The sequence below is a fragment of the Pleurodeles waltl genome, chromosome 1_1 (genome assembly GCF_031143425.1).
Source record: "Pleurodeles waltl isolate 20211129_DDA chromosome 1_1, aPleWal1.hap1.20221129, whole genome shotgun sequence".
NCBI classification, from domain to species: Eukaryota; Metazoa; Chordata; class Amphibia; order Caudata; family Salamandridae; genus Pleurodeles; species Pleurodeles waltl.
The window spans coordinates 565,164,855-565,181,294 of NC_090436.1; the positions used below are offsets into that span (position 1 = coordinate 565,164,855).

The following is a 16,440-nucleotide window of genomic DNA, read 5'->3' on the forward strand; positions in this document are numbered from 1 at the left end:
GCCCATGATCTTGCACTTATTTTCACTGTCAACTCTCCCCGTCCTAAAATATCTGCTTCTCCTAATGGTAAACGTAGCTGGTGTTTCAGGCATTCTAGTCTTTAAAGCAATTTCCAAATGGAACCTCGATCACAGTAATCCATCTTATCTTCATATTGTACCAAATTGCAGCACTTGCTTTTGACTTTTAAGCACACCTTTTTGAAGTACTTTGGAGCACCAAATTTATATAGAAGAGCTTCAACATTACATATAATTTTCAGCATTGCCCGGTACATTAAACCCCTAGCAGGTTCATCTGGGAAAGATATAAGCATTCTGCAGTTTGTGAGCTGAATTGCCCAGCAGTCATATGACAAATCTGATAAGGGTAGGCCTCACTTCCCTATCTTAGTTTTTTCCAGGCGATCTTATTCCCTCTAGAAATCTCTATACATTTCTAACATTGTTTTTTATTGGGCTCTTTTTGTCAACAATTAAGGGAATACAGTTACGCAAGAAAATTCAATCAATCATAGCATTTGTAAAGCACAGCACTATCACCCCTAAGGGTATCCTGGTGCTGAAAGTTAGTTTTAGAATAAGAACAACTATCCCTCCGTCAGCATCCATGTGGAAGGAAGCAGCAACACTGAGTTGCAAGTATGCTTTCTTATTTCAGTGCTACCACTTGACTTCTTTTGGCCTCCATGCAGCCTTGTTCCCCACAACTAGCGCCATTATACAATCACAATATAAAGTGCATGCATGCTATGCGATACAAAACATAAAAAACTGAATTTTTTGAAGTGTTACATGAGTTTTATTTTTATCCCCTTTCCTCATGACTTTATAATCTAGAACATTTTTGGTACTGCTATTGCTGTTAAAGTGGTACAAAGCAGTGCTCACAATACTGCCCAAGTGTATCCACTGATATATTCCACTATTGGACAGATTCTACCCAAATGGGCAAAGCTTACACCTAGAATTTAGTAATGTATTCACTTTCAATATTTTGTCTACTTCTTGATTAACATTCACAAACGTCTTTTAAACTGTTGCCATTTATAAAATCACATAGATATAAGGTCATATTGTATACATTCATATATATTTTGCCTAAGTGGGCTATTGCACATAAACATTGTTAATACCATACATTTTGGAATAGTGCCCTTTTTTACTATATTAACCCTTCAATGAATTGATAGCAGGAGGTTTTGTGTAACGTGATTATCTCCACAGAAATTTTAGCTAAATTCTAAAGAGCTTTGCTCAATGCTATGTGTAATAACAATGCCCAGGTGTTTTATTTCCTCCAAGCCAGATTTGTGAGAGTTTTTGTATTTCAGGTCATTACTCTCATCTTGTCTATGTTCAAACCATACCCAAACAAAGTACCAAACTCACTAGTAAGTTGTTCAAATCTCTCTACGGGTTTCTCTGGTTACATGTGAAAGTAACTAAATCATCTACATAAAGTGCAATCTTCTTTTCAAACCCCAAGCATTTAAATGGATGTACAATATAGTTGTTTCTAACATACTGAACTAAGAGTTTGTTTACATGTCAAACAATTATGGGGATAGAGGACAAAAATGCCTGAGAGCCGTTTTAATACAAAACACTTGCTAGGTTGCCACTTATCCAAATTCTTACAGATGGAGCATCATAAAGTGTTTTGACTGTGTTAATATATGTTTGATGAATCCCAAACTTTGTGAGGCATATTTTAAATATTTCCAGTTGACCGTCTCAAAAACTTTGGCAACATCGAAACTTATCACTGAAGTGAAAGTCTTATGCCTCTACCAAGTCTATAATGACCAGTGCTTAAATTGAGCCAGTGGTTTTAGGTGCTCGGCACCAGCACTTAATTGAAAACACTGGCACTTATGACAGCTGCCACATGGTGGTAATGTTTGTATAATTTACAAATGAGGAGAAGAACACTTATCTATTAATTCAATATACATTAAAAACAACTAATACCTGCAGGCCAAGACATTCGTATAGCTTTGGGGATTCAAACTGTCTGAATCGTCACACTTGTAGCAGTGTGATGGTTAGTAGTTGAGTTGTGTAGGTACTGTCATTGGCAGTGCCGGCAGTAGTAATGGGTGGTGCAAGCTGAGGTGGCCTCCTGACAAGGGCCCTGGCGCTTATTTACTTTAATTTTTTTCTTACAAATTAGGCATTGCTAGTGACTATCAACTAGTGAATGAGAACATGTATTTGTCTTCCGTAGATAAAACACTTTTGATCATCCTCTACCAGTTGTTCAGTGGCTTCCGTTAATCCTTTAGCTAATATCCCTGCACACAATTTATAATCTGCATTTAGCAGTTAAACTGGACAGTACGACTCAAATTTTTGGGTTCTTATTTTCGTTAAGAATATCAGTGATTGTTTATTCTCCCCGAGATGGAGGTATCTTTGAACCTGTAACTAAGGTGTTATAGTAAATAGCCTCTTCCATACCTGTATAATGCCCTTCTTTCTGGCCTTGTAAAGTTTGGCAGATATTCTATTGGTGCCTCTTCCTTGACTTTTTATTTTTTAGTAAAAGTTTCTTCTTCTAGAATCTCCAGAAGCAACCCTGTTGGTCCCCTCCATATTCTAGTCTGGGTGATAGCACTGAGTCTAGCCACTCCTGTAAATGTGGGGGATCCATTTTTGTCTTTTTCTGAAAGTTTTAAAAAGAGTTTATGAAATTATTTCATTACAGGTTTCTTTTTGCTCATCAGTGCTATTCTAAATGGACCTTACATCATTCCATGCTGTTTAATATTGATTTTTCAAACTAATACTTCCTGCATTTTCCCTGTATTTTAAACATTTATGATTGTATTTCTTCTTTATCATTCTGCTATGAATCGACCCTGTGACTTACAGTGCCTTCTTGTTCAGTTGCCATCTTCTCCTCCCTCTCCTTCAGCAATCTGCAAAATGCTAAATGGTATCGCTCAGATCTACATCAATGTCCAGTCCAAGATACAGAACAACGGTTCCAGTATGCTACAGGATTCTTCTACACCTCACTCACATGATACCTCTTTACCATTAGTCTTCATCATTCTATCAAGTTCTGTGGTGGCTAATATTAATATGTATTTCACTTACTGGTTGTGAAGATCTGCACTTGACTTATGAGTCTTAGACTTTTTCACTTTCTTAATGTTTACACCAAGCTTGCAAATCTGCCAGACTGGGTATCTCCCTGCCCATCAAACACCAGCTCCAGCCAGAGCATCGGTGGCTTCTGGTGGTTCACCAAAGTCCAGGTAATAAATAAAGGTATCTTTAAATTCTGTGATTATCCTGCCATGTTTGCTGTGCTTTAAAAGCAAAAGTCAAATGTCAGGCTATGTCTTCTGATGCTTGCTTTTTATCACAGAGACTGGGGTTTACCAAGTCCTCTCACAGAGAATAAAATATAAAGTGAATTATCTGATAATCCTGCTAGAGTCCATGAAGTGTGAAAGGAAAGCTGAAGGGTGAAATTTTTTCCCTAAACACACAACAAAATGTCAATACCTGTAAGTGAATTGTACACTTTCAGAAATTAGGAAAGTAAAATGAAGCACGTTTTTTGTAATTCTGAAGTGAGAGGGAAACTAAGGCTTTCGTAGGACCAGAACTAATCAGGACACTTAACTTGGTGATTGCAAATAATAAGTATTCACTGAAACCCAATTTCCACACATTACCTTTTGTGTGCAATATAGTTTTTTGCAGTAAAACTGTATGTCTGTGAACATTTGGTGACCATGTCAATGGAAAATGAGCTGTTTGAAAATAACAATGCTCCACCAGATGATGCTTTATTACATTAAAAAAATCACCTGCTTATTGTCCATTAAAGCTAGGTGGGTTGCGAAAAAAATTCGTACAACAAATGGGTCATGGTTCTAAAATGTTTGGGAAGCAGTTTTAGAGCAGCACTATCTTGGCTCAGTACACTTTTATAACAGGGCCTTTACATCACTTATGATAAAATCTTGCCTTGCTGGTGCACATCCGTTATCTTCCTCCTATATGGTAGCTTCAAATAAGTACAGCACCGCCAGTGACCAACACCCCCTTTGTAAAATATTTGTCATCTGCTCGAGCCGGCCCGACAAATACTTTGAAATCGTTCATCTGGAAGAAGAGCAAGGACTAGTCAATCAAATCACTGGGTCAAGGCGAGTGGTGAAGCCTTGAAAGGACTGAAACACTTGCGGGGTCTGCCCCGTCATACCATACTGTCAAACTCGTGGGGCTCTTGTCCTGGATGCAGGTCAAGGAATGCTTGTGTAAACACAGACATTCATGGTTATGCATTAACACTGATAGAAATCCAATACCACAGAGCTATATTTTTTGAAGACATTAAAAGCTGCTATAAGCACACATTTTTGTATTAAGATTCGGCCTCTTGCCATCAAAGGACGCAATACCATCTTGGGCCCTAGAGCAGCCTCATTGTTGTGCAGGCTATGCCATGGACCGAATGAAACCTTTATGTATCAAATATGTATCTGTCCAACTTTGCTAACTGCACCCAGAAAGCTCTTACAGAATCTGTTCAACACAAATGGAGTTAGCAAGTCTTGGCAGCATTTTCTATTTTGTTTGCGGGGTCAAAAACCCCAAGTAATGGCATCTTTGGTCAAATTTATCTTCATTGTAAAAAAGCAATACGAAGCAGCTGCACAATTAAATGGAGGGAGCGCACTTTAAATCATTCGATCTTTATGTATATGCACTTTCTCACGCACCAGCACTTTGTATTATTGAAGGAGCTATATTAAAAAATTCTCAGGAAACTGCATAAACGTGCACGAATATGGCTGCTATTTATTTTATTTCTCACTGCTAATCTCTTTTCTTACCTCTGCTTCCTTGGCCGCATTCATTACTAAGTGCAGCATCAGCTCTAGTGCAGGTCAATGGGCATGACTCAGGACTCAGTAATTTCTATTTACACCTTCATAGGCAGTTACTCTGGCTAACAAGCTGTTATTTGGGGCCACTTCAACTGTTTAGCTAGCTCTGTTGGTGAAGCATTATAATTTAAGCATTTCCAACTTCTGAGGATGCTACATTCAGTAAAAGAACTTTGTTAAGTTCACGTTTTTACCTCTTTTGTTTTTTTCTAATTTTGTATATTGAGCTTTAGACCTTAAGCACTGACCATGTAAAAGCCCAAGGACATTGCACTTTTAGAAGTCTGTAGTAACATTTAATTAACATGTTTTTGTTGGTTTTGTATTTGATCTCTTTCCTTTAACCACATCATGTAAGGTTTTAAGTAACTATATCATGATTAATAAATTTGAAAATGTGTAGCTAGTCCTGTCATTTTGGGTCTTGTGTTTCTGGTTACCTTTAAAGTACATAGTCACAGTCTCCACCGTTGGTATTTATTGGTCTGTTTCAGGTTGCGCTCCCATCTGCCCCTGTATTAAAGTCTGCATCCTATTGGAATAAGCAGCCCTCCAAGCAGTGGGGTGATTGGGACCCATCACATTTCGCTCTTCATTGGCCTGCGGCTCTTTAGCGAAGCTGCTCGACCAGACCTTTGAGACCCTGCATTTGGCGTGAAAAGCATTAGTGCTGGAATCCCCTGTCCTCCTCTTTTGTCTTGGCCTCTCCCTGGAATAACCTGTTGATAAGCTCTCCTGGAGAGATGCACATTGAGACCACTTCTGCTGGGATGGGGATCGTGGAAACAATAACATCTTGGTCTAGCGAGGGTTCCCCACCTCTGTCCCTTTCAGCCAAATTCTAAGTCGAAATTTCTGGTGCACCGTTCTGCACTATGTTGCCCCTTCTGTTCTACGGAAGTTTTCCAGAAAACGAGCATTTGTCTTTTATTGAAAGCATTGGCTTCGTTCACCTTAGCTACCCGGCCCAGCAAGCAAAAACCTGCATTAATAAATGTGCCCTGCATCGGATATGTCCTCTGCAGAGGATGCATCTCCTGCAGCATTTATTTTACACATAAACTCATAAAAGAAGTTCAGATGATGCTAAGTTGTTCTTCTTTCCATCTTTTAAATAAAGGTCACTATGTGAACTAGTTATCCTTTTATGACTCCTGTGCCATAGAGCTCTTTTAATTACTGCGTAAAGGTTACAAATGATTCACTGTGTTAAAATGGCACTGTAACCAAATGTTGCAAGAAGAAATTAATGCAAATAACATTCATGAAGAGGTTCGGATTCTGGTCTGAAAGATAGCACAGTGAGTTAAACGATTGCTACTGACATCTACAACGACGTGAAGGTCAAGTAATTGAACTCCAGTAAGGTCAGTTCGGCCTCCTATTCTTTCCAGGTAAGTAAATGGAGGGCCATCAAATTGGGTAATAGTTACATTAGCTATTAAGAGCGCTTAGAACCTGCATTGCAAGGTGCTATGTTGAAGCAAGTGATTAATGTGATTTATTACCTCAAGAGTACGTTTTCTTTAGGCCAGTCGCTTAAAGTATGTGTAGGAAATATCTTTAGTGCAGGGCCGGACACACGTTATTAAATTGCTGATCAGCTGCCTATGGTGCTGTCAGAAAGAGGGGGAGGGGCCAGACTGTCAATGATAAATGAGGTCCCGTTGTAAGAGCAAAAATCCTTTGTACTAAGATGTCAGATATCCTTGGACCAGCCGTGCCTAAATGTCATATAGTTCATCCCTTACCATAGCTATCAGAGTAGGTATGACCCCTCGCATTCCTGAAATGGAGATCTCTCCTAAACCACTACTAGTGAATAACCGTCAGCCATAAAGGGGGGCGGGGTGCTTCGGAGGGACTCACCATTGCTCTTTCAGTGTCCAAAAGAGTTACAGGCAATAGTCGGAGGTTGAGGCTTTCTTACTCTCAAGTGTTTGCATTTTCTGGATGCTTCAAGGCCAGTGATGGAATCCAGCCAGATTCCTGATCCAGAAGCTATTTTTGAGAAGGATCAGGAATCCAAGCTGGTCCCAGACACTCGTTGCGTCTGTGTCCCAGTGCAGTGCAGTGCAGTGCAGTGCAGTGCAGTGTGCACACACTGGGGAAGAGCCGCAGCGCCAGCCCGCATTGTGTGTGAGTCTCTGTAGGGAGCAGCGGCTGAGGAGTGATGTACATGTTACTCTTCATGAACTATCAGATGTGTTTGTCCGAGGTGTGTCCTGGCTGAGAGCAGGTAGAGGAACTTGAAACCCCCAGGAGCCTAACTTCTGACCCCTCTGGGGAAATTGGAATACACTCTGCATGACCCTTCACAAGTAGCCAAGAGATACTAAATTGAGAGCTGAAAGTTGTTTTATTTCATCCAGTCTCGCTCAGTGAGCTTGTGCGATATGTGGGTTTGTGAACGTACAGTCAGAATACCAGGTGTATCTGTCAATGTGTGTTAGTACACTAATAATAACTGTTTATATAGCATACAAAACAAACTTACCTTTTGGCTCTTAGTATTAGATGATTAGTAGTACACAACAGAACCCATTGTTATCGTTGTTAGAATAATGAAAAATTGAGTTGCCACCTGCAAGATTTCAGATTTATGTTGTGCAGCTTAAGTGGAGCTTTTTGAAGCGGGTGAGATGCTCATTTAGCAATTTAACAAGAATTGTTTTTATGAGCTGCAAGTAGCACAATGATCTCTACAACAACATAATTATTCCCTCATACCTGCTAGATACAAATCGATCACTGTAACAGATGCCTGTAACCCAGTGGACATGATCTGTAGGTGTTTCGCACCAGCAAATAAAACAAACTTTGGTAATGACAGCCTGTCACGCTCTACCAGTGCTTGTTGATTGATGCTATTGGTTTCACTAATGTTCGGAAAGCGGCACCAGCATTTTCAAATCCAGTAGTGACGGCTGGGTATCTTGAAACTGTTATTTCTATACTTCCAAGATGGCTGCAACAAAACCCACAGACACAGGAGGACCTAGGTAAGGTCTGGGAAGACCGGAGAAAAAAATCAAAGGAAGCAGGAAGATGTGGACCAGGAGGCTGAGAGGTAGGGCCAGGACCCAGATGGACATGAGGAAGATGAGAAAGAGGGAGAAGAGGGAGGCAGCTACAGCTAGGAGGATTATGAAGAGGGCTAGGACGAGAGGGTGAGGACCTTGAGGAAAGCAAAGAGGGCTAGGAAAGGGCCAGGAGATAGGGAGGAGGAGGACCAGAGGAGGATTATAAGTAGAAGGATCAAGAGGAGGAGACCATTGTGATTCTAGGCCACACATGCAAGGGAGAGGCCCTTTCTTGGAAAGGCCACACCTTTTAAAAACAATTATTAGTTAATGTTCTTGGGACACAGCTCCAGACCAGGATAGGAGGTGAATGACCAGAAGTAGGAGAAAGAAAATTAGAACATGACATGACATGGTCTTCAGATACCCCTGAAATAGCCTGGTCTGGCAGGCAAGCTTGGTGCTTCCAAGCTCCTTGAGCACACAGAGAGAAGAGCCACTGCAGGGGCAGTGTAGGAGGGATAAAACAATGAACACTAAAGGTAAATCAAAATATTATTTCATCGGTTACCTTGCATTTGTGTTGAAAAAGAGCATTTATTGTTAGTTCATTTCTTTGTTACGGACAGGGCAGGGTTAGTCTAGTGATTTGAGTCTGTCCTCTTTAAGAGTGAGTTAAGGAGCGTAATGGTGGCTTATACTTGTTAGTTCTCTGATTTCAGTAAATAAGTAAAGCATTAGGGAGGGGGTGGGTTGTGACCTATGTTTTTATTTAAAAATACATCTGCAGTCATAAACGGAATTGCTTGGAACCAAGTCCACTCAAATGCTGAAATTACACCATAATTGTATAGTCTGATGTGGGCCCCAATGTTGTAACACATATTTTAAAGCGGTCTGAAAATGTTGCAGATTAAGCATCAAAAATATTGTTTCCCTTGGTCCTTACCGAGTACCTCCTTTGGTGGCACAGTCTGGAGGAGTTGTTTTGGAAATTAACAGGATGTGCGTATTTTTACCTTCGTTCCTCTCAGTAATGTCTGTAAATACTTATAAATTCTAAAGATTATTAGATATTGTTCCCTGCTCAGAGTATTCAGTGGTGGTTCCTCAACCCCTTTAATAACACATCCTTGACAATGTCCACATCCATGTGCTTTTACCAGTGGCTCCGCCACGGGGGTCAAGCCGAAGTAGCCAAAAGTAGCCAGCATTCTTAATTTCTAACTCTGATGCTGTGGTGTTTTAAAAATCTTGTAACTGTAATCTCTGTTATAATGATGCCAAGGTACTTAGTGAAACAGGCAATGTCCTACTCTGAGTGTCACAACATACAGATAAAAGGTGCAGCATCTGAACTGCAGAAAACATTATAACTGCCTCCTGCAGATCTCTACTGTAAAACAGAACAGAATTGCTGTGGGCAGTGTCAGAAACAAGTTGACCCTGGCATCAGGTACCCATCGCGCAACTCAAGGGACCGTGATTGCAGGCCACCATTTATGCAAGTAGGAGGCTGTTTACCAACATCAGCGAGGGATGTGACACGTATCAGACCTCCCCTGTCGCTAGCACGATCATCCCATCCTGCCGACTTTTGTTCCAGCTTTCCAGGCGTGTAACATACCGGCAGCTGGCTCATTTCCCAGAGGCCCTTGCTCAATCACACTGCCATAAGTTTACTTTCCATCATGTTCACTCTCCGGAGGGGACAGCCAGAGATGACACTGTGCAGCTTCAGCCCGTGTGATTCTCCAAGAAAGTCAGAGCCACTATCAGACACTCTGCACCTTCCTTCCAATCTCTATGGCTGTTTGGAATGGCAAAGTTCAATACCACATACACATTTGCATCAAGAACCAGGCTAAATTGTGTAGGAAGGCCAGAAAAGAAGCTAGAAGAATGGCACCCCTGCAGAAGTATAGGTATTAAGGTGCTAGCTTCCCCCTCACAGTGACCCCGAAGCTACACTGTATCCTGTTGCCAAGCACTATCTGATTCAAGCCAAATGTTTGCAAGAAATCTCTGTCACCTAATACACTCTGATAAACTCCACTAGGTGGTTGAGCGGGTCAGTGCATTGGACAATCTTCTCAATGTTTGAAGTTCATTTCCTGATGTAAAAAGAATAAAAATTATCTTGAGTGTGATGTGTTGATTTCGAAGACCTGTATAAAAAAAATTTCGAGCACATATTGACACCCCCCCGTGCCAGAATCCACTCCTATTTCTGTTGTGTAATCAATAACGCACTCTGCTGGATTAAACATGAGGGCCTCGCCTCCATACAGCCTAGTGGTACATTCACTAACTGGAAAACGTTCTTGGCCAGCCTAAGGATCCAGAAGATTCAGAAAGAATGCACACATCAGTTTTTCTCACCTAATGGACTAAGATTCTGGAACGACCTCACTTAGAACCTCAGACGTGCTTCATTCTTGGTGCAGTTCAGGGAATATCTATTTGCAACTTTTCTACCATCTTTCACTACTGTATATCGTTTCCATTTCCCGCCTCCTCACACTATAATAAGGCTTCTTCCTTTTTTTGTTCTCGAATTTTCATTGTAAAAAGGATCTGCACGTCTGTCTGTCATCGTGTCTTGCCTGCTTCTTCTGTTGCTATATACAGCACTATGAATGCACTGCTGCAAACAGCAATAACATCAAAATAAAAAGACATTTCTACTCTCATTTACTAGATGAACCAATAGGAATAAGTCAGAAAGGCACGTTTAATCTTGAAGGTTGTAACTCATGATGTGGGTGTTTTGAGCTTCATCACGGGACAGGGAACAGGGTGAACTTGAAATGGCAATGCAAGTGAGGGAAGGTGTTGTTGTATGCACAGACCTACATCGTGATCAGTGGAACACAGAATAAGGGGCGAGAGCTCTAAGATACGAAGCATGCTATACATACTTTTCTGTTGAGTGGGCAGCTAGTGTTCTTTAAGGAGATGGGTTTTCAGTTTATTTCTTAATTGCAGGAGGATGGGAGCCATTTCAATGCTGATGGGAAGTTGGGCCAGGTAACAGAAGCATAGATGGAAAGAGGTATGTTTCCTTGTGCTTTTCCTTCTTGTAGTTCTTTATTTCGATCTCACCATGTATTGGCTGTGGGTTGACGTTGTCTGCTTCAGATAGCAATCATTTCAACCTGGTTTGTAGCAGTGCTGTTTCTGTTAAGTTTGTATGTGATGCAGATGATTTTGAAGGTGTTATGGACTTGGAGTGGGACCAGCGTAGTTCCTTCAGACCTGGAATGTTGTGCTTTGAGTTTCTTCAACCCTTTGACATGTGATGCAGTGTTTAGGATGTCTTTCAAGGGTGCCCGAGTGGTCTCTGGGAGGCAGGTGATCAAGGTGTTGCTGCCATTAGGGTTACAGAGAACTGAGGCCTGCACTGTGACACTAATGTCTGTTTCAGGTAGGAAATATTTTATTGTTTCCGGTACAAGAGAAGATGCCACGCTCTCTTGGGTTTCTGCCAATGTGTACAGTAGCAGACTGTGTCAGAGGTGGTCCAAGTGATTTTGCTTTGGTTCTCAGTTGCGGGGTGAAGTTTTCTATTAAAACAAAAAAAAAAATGGAATACATACTTACTTTTAGAAAAGTGAAAACATTGCTGCACCTACTCTACCATGTGAATATTTTTTACAACCAGTAAATTTAATGTTTTAGATAAATCCTTTTGAAACATGTATAAAAAGGTAAAAGCTGTCTTGTGGACGGTGCCCCTTCAAATTTTGATCAGCCGTCCACAGGAGAGGAGGGTGTGTGAGTGGGAACGGGAGAGCGAAGTGAGAAATGCAGATACAAAGATTCTCTAATAATGTGGCAACCTTAGCTTTTCCCTAGGATTTCGTTTTGTTTTCAAACCGTAATCACACACGGCTTTTATGGCAGAAGCAACACTCAGAAGTGCCTCTGAAGTGTGCATGAGTACAGTGATGAATTTATAGTGCATTTTTAAATGAAAAATGTACTTGTGCAATGATTTATTGAGGTGTGAACGATCACTCACCGGCTGTAAACTCGGCGGTGAGTTATGGAGACCTCCAGCTTAGAAGAACCTTTATAACTTTATCCTGCCTCAGGTGCTGGCAAATTATGGATCACGGGGAGGAGACGTGATGATAACTTTCGTCGCCGAGATAATCTATATTTCACACAGTGTCCAGCCTGAGACTGGAAACCAGTTTATGCACGCGGGAGCGGGGAGGGGTACTCTTAAACCCCCAGGCACCCGTATTTCAAGAATAAATTCAGCAGCACGTTAAGAATTAATTAGGTGGGAGGCAAGGCTCCCCTCTTTACAAATTAAACAATGTTCATTTACAACAGACGGAGCTCCGGCAGCTGCTGTGCACATGATGTCATTTGATGTATTCTGTTCCAGCACGACATTCTGCAGAGCTAACAGCAGCCCGACAGGTAATCAGCCAGTCACTGTGGGGGTTGGAGACTGTCTACCATGTTACATTTCAAGCTTTAAAACCTTTTGCTTGTTATCAGGCAGGTTTAAAGATAGTACTATGCTGCATGAATCCCACAGCCCAATTGTGACCCAATCACCTGCGACACTCCCCCTGCAGCTGCCCATGCTTTTACCACAGCTTCTGTTAATAGTTATTGTAGCCTGCTGCCATGCGCTGCCGTTGAGTGTTTATGGGGGTCCCCTTACAGGCGCTTCGTTAGGGCCCATATAGAGGGTTCTCTTAACTGCAGCACCTATGAACCGTATCTCATCCCGAGAATAGAACTAATGAGCTATTCCTGGCCGTGGACAGGCCCGCTACTGCCCTCCCCAAGAGCATGGCTGAGCGGAACCGGTGAGTCTGGCCACTGTGCGGGACAGCGATAGTTCACCCCAACTCCGATCCATCTGTGTTAGAGCTCACCAGAGGGGCGGCAGCTCTATGGAGGACTCCAAAACAGCAGCACCTCTCCCCTAGAGATAACAGTTCAGTTGTTGGCATTGGCTCTGGCTCACCCTGGCGCCATCTCTGCTGTTGGTCTTGTCACATATCTTTTGGTTTCTGGCCCCATTTAAAAAAACAAACTTCAGAAGGCCCCTCTAGCTACTTGGAGGTCCCAGCGGACCTATTTCTCAGCCTCCTCCTTGAAAGAAACCAAGGTTGGCTGATCTGGATACGAACCTGGACACTTATGGGGCTGGTACTGATCACATTCATACGTGATATATATATTTATCACTTCTACTGAAGACACTTGACATCCCGTTCCTGAAGGCAGTGGCCCACTGTGAGATAATGAGGGTACTTTGCCTAAATTCTAGTGGCTGCTTAAACTCACCTACTAAATCCTCAAGCAGTTATAGAAGAAGTCTCTCTCTGCGTCCTCAGGTTCCATATTTCTGAACAATGGGTGGAGGGCACTATGAAAGACACTGTCCTTGTCTGTGCAAACCCATGAAGTAGGGTAACGATCAGAGCATTGCAGGACGAAAATAGCTAGTGATCTCGCAATAAGAGTCTAGGTAATGTAATCCTGACAACTCTGCTCTTCTTTGTTCCTTGACTCCATTCATACTTCTCCTTCCTGCTTGCGTGTGGCCATAACAAATATAGGCTTTGGCAGGACTTGAATAAAGATGTAGCAAAGCAGAAATTGCTGGTCTTTTCCATGCATCAGCAAGCATGGCTGAAGTCTTTTGACTGTTGCCTGGCTCTTTGACGAGCAAAATCTATATGAACGTGTAATGGATGAGATCTTGTATTAGCACAAATGAAGTAGGACAATAGACAAATTGGTGAGTTCAGTATACCTGGTAGCAAACAAACATGAGACATGTTTCCAGCAGGTCACGCTTTTTCAGTATTTTAAGAATAAGGTGTCCTTTCACCCCAAACTATTAAATACAATTTTCTATAAATGTACTTTGAACTTGCAGCCCAATAAAAGATGTCCCATGTGAAAATCAAGTTCACCTCTCAGTCCATGGCTGAGGCTTTGAAGTCCAAGTGACTTTTCGAAACAGCAGCATCACCTTCACTCCCATCTCTAAGGATGCTTGTCATTCCCGTCTGGCAGGGAGAAAGACAATGGTTTCACTTCATTTTTTTTAAATGCATGAAATGTATCAAAGACACCTGGGCTACAATTGCTATCCTGCAATAGTTTATTTGCCCCCATGTGCTGAGACCATTTTTTGTTCTTTGGGGTAGTTTGCGCTTAAGCCTCCTTATCGTGTCTCCACATAAGGTAGCCACACCAAATTTGCCTTCTATTTGTCCAACATTCTGGAGATTCCAAAGATGCCAAGGGTTCATGGATTCCCCCAGAGGCGACCAAGAAAATAGGCAAAATTTAGCTAAATTATGGATTTTGTTGGAGAAAAGAAGTGCTCCGCAAAAAAGCTGCCTGGATTGTTTCCCAAAAATGGAATCAAAGGAAGTTTTGCTATGCTAAAATCACAAATCTCCCATCTTTCAGGAACAAGTAGAGCTGCGTGGAAAGAAAAATATATTTTACAAAAGTTTTGGCTTCTTTCTAAGTGGTGGCTCATATTCTGAATCTTTGTACGTTCAACATATATTTAGTTTTGCGATGGATGGAAAGTGTAGTGAAACCCATGAGTGATGCCAGAAAGCTATACACTTCAAAAAGTAGACAAAATCTGAATTCAGCAAATGGTTATTTGTGTAGATCCTGCAATGTTTTCCCATAGAGAGTAACTGTTGAAATAAAAATGAAAAAATGGGTAGAAAAAAACAGGTATTTGTGACAGAGTTTTCATCTGTAATTTCTTGTCTTGATTTACAATAGCAGGGCACCGGTATGCCTGCTAGACTCTTCTGGTCATGGGGATATGTAGGGTTTATAGGTTCTCTCAGAACCTGAGCTACCAAGAGCCAATAACTAAGATGCACCTTAAAATGTTTTTTCACTGTGCACTGAATATAGAGCACTTTAGAAGGTAAAATATACAGTGAAAAGTGGGGTTGAAGGAACCTATGTATTTCTGAAATGTACACGACATGGTGAGTTAAGGAGCAGTGGTTATTTGTACCTCACTACTAGCATGTGATTCAGAAGACATTTTTCAAAATGTCTTTATTGCACACAGGTTAACATTTGGAAGGCACAAATGCAAAGAAATCCTATTGGCAAAACAGTTGTTCTACTATTCTGTAGTGCCAAGCGTATCCCAATAAAAAGGGTACCACACTTGTGTGTTACCCCAAAATGTGACCAGGAGGCATCATATTTTACACATCAGATTCCCTGCTTTTAAAAAAAAAAAAAATTAAATACAATGTAGGTAGCTTTGAGTTACAGGGCCTAGCTCAGCTGGCAGCCAGGAAATCCTACCAGACCTGCTAGACACCCATGAAAATTCAAGGGGTATAACTGCTTGGCTCTCACCAGGTAACTTTACCAAGAACCCCTTGCAAACCTTAAACCTTGGCTAAAAATACACATTTTTCTCATATTTCTTTGCTGGAAAGGTCTGGACCCTGTGGGAAGCCACAAACTCCCTACCACACAGCATTCCCCAAGTTGTCCAATACAAATGCTACTGTGATTGTGTAGATGGGTCTAGTCCCCCCCCAACAGAAACGGTGCCAGAACTCATAATGGACACACCACCATTTTTCCACTTTTTTTGCAATTTGGGTAGCTGTTGATTTTCGGCCCCAGCTCATCTGGCACCTGGGGAAAAATACCTAACCTGTATGTTCCTGAAACCTAGAAACCCAGGAGAGTTCAGAGTGACGGGGCTTGAATGGCTCTCATTCAGTTTTCTTACCCAGAAGCCCTTGCAAAACCTCAGCTTGGCCAAAGAAAACACACATTTGCCTCACGTTTCTGTTCAAGAAAGTTCCAGAATGTATGAGGACCCACACATTTCCTACCACTTCACTTTTAACATAAAGCAAGTTGGAAAACACAGGCAGGGCTGAAATGGGCCCTAGGGACAGTGAGTCTCCTGCCTCTTTCATTCCGTAGAGCAGACTCTGCAGTGATGACATGGTTGAGGCTTTCTCTGTGTTGTGGAAATGCAGTTGTTGAAGTGCTGATCATGCTGGCTTGCCATATTCTCTACAGTAGGTGAAGTGGAAGCTGTTGCTTCTTCAGCAGTAAGACTTTCAATTATAGTCAAATGAAAGTCAAGCAAAGAAATTGGTCTTCCTGTGGTGGTCTAACTTTAAACAACATATGCATTGTATGTTGCCAACTTGATCAGATGGGTAAATAGCTTCTTATACCATGTGCAAGTTTTACAACTCTCGTTGTACGGCTGAAGTACCTGGTCATTCTCATCCACTCCACCCATGTACATGTTATCAAGTAATCAGCTGGGCTTGTGAACTTTGGCTAACTGACCGAAACTGTGACCAGGGAAGTGCTCTCATCACGGATTGTAGTGACATATGTACACTGCGTCCTGTCTATCAGAGAATTTGAATACAAGTTAAAATACAACACAGTACTCTTGGATTTTGGAGCTTCTAAGAAACAGGTTCATTCAATGCCCT

At 41.6% G+C, this 16,440-nt stretch overlaps 1 protein-coding gene across 14 annotated transcripts in view; it reads left to right on the forward strand.

Moving 5' to 3' along the window:
* The window catches only part of PAM (peptidylglycine alpha-amidating monooxygenase), a 1,007,326-nt gene that overhangs the window by 19,810 nt on the left and 971,076 nt on the right, over positions 1-16,440 (forward strand). For 2 of the 14 annotated variants that reach the window (XM_069226148.1, XM_069226068.1), the window contains exon 2: positions 10,925-10,991. The exons of the other annotated variants lie outside the window; for them this stretch is intronic. The gene's annotated coding sequence lies outside the window, so the exon portion shown is untranslated. The remainder of the gene's footprint in view (positions 1-10,924; positions 10,992-16,440) is intronic. 14 annotated transcript variants of the gene reach the window in all.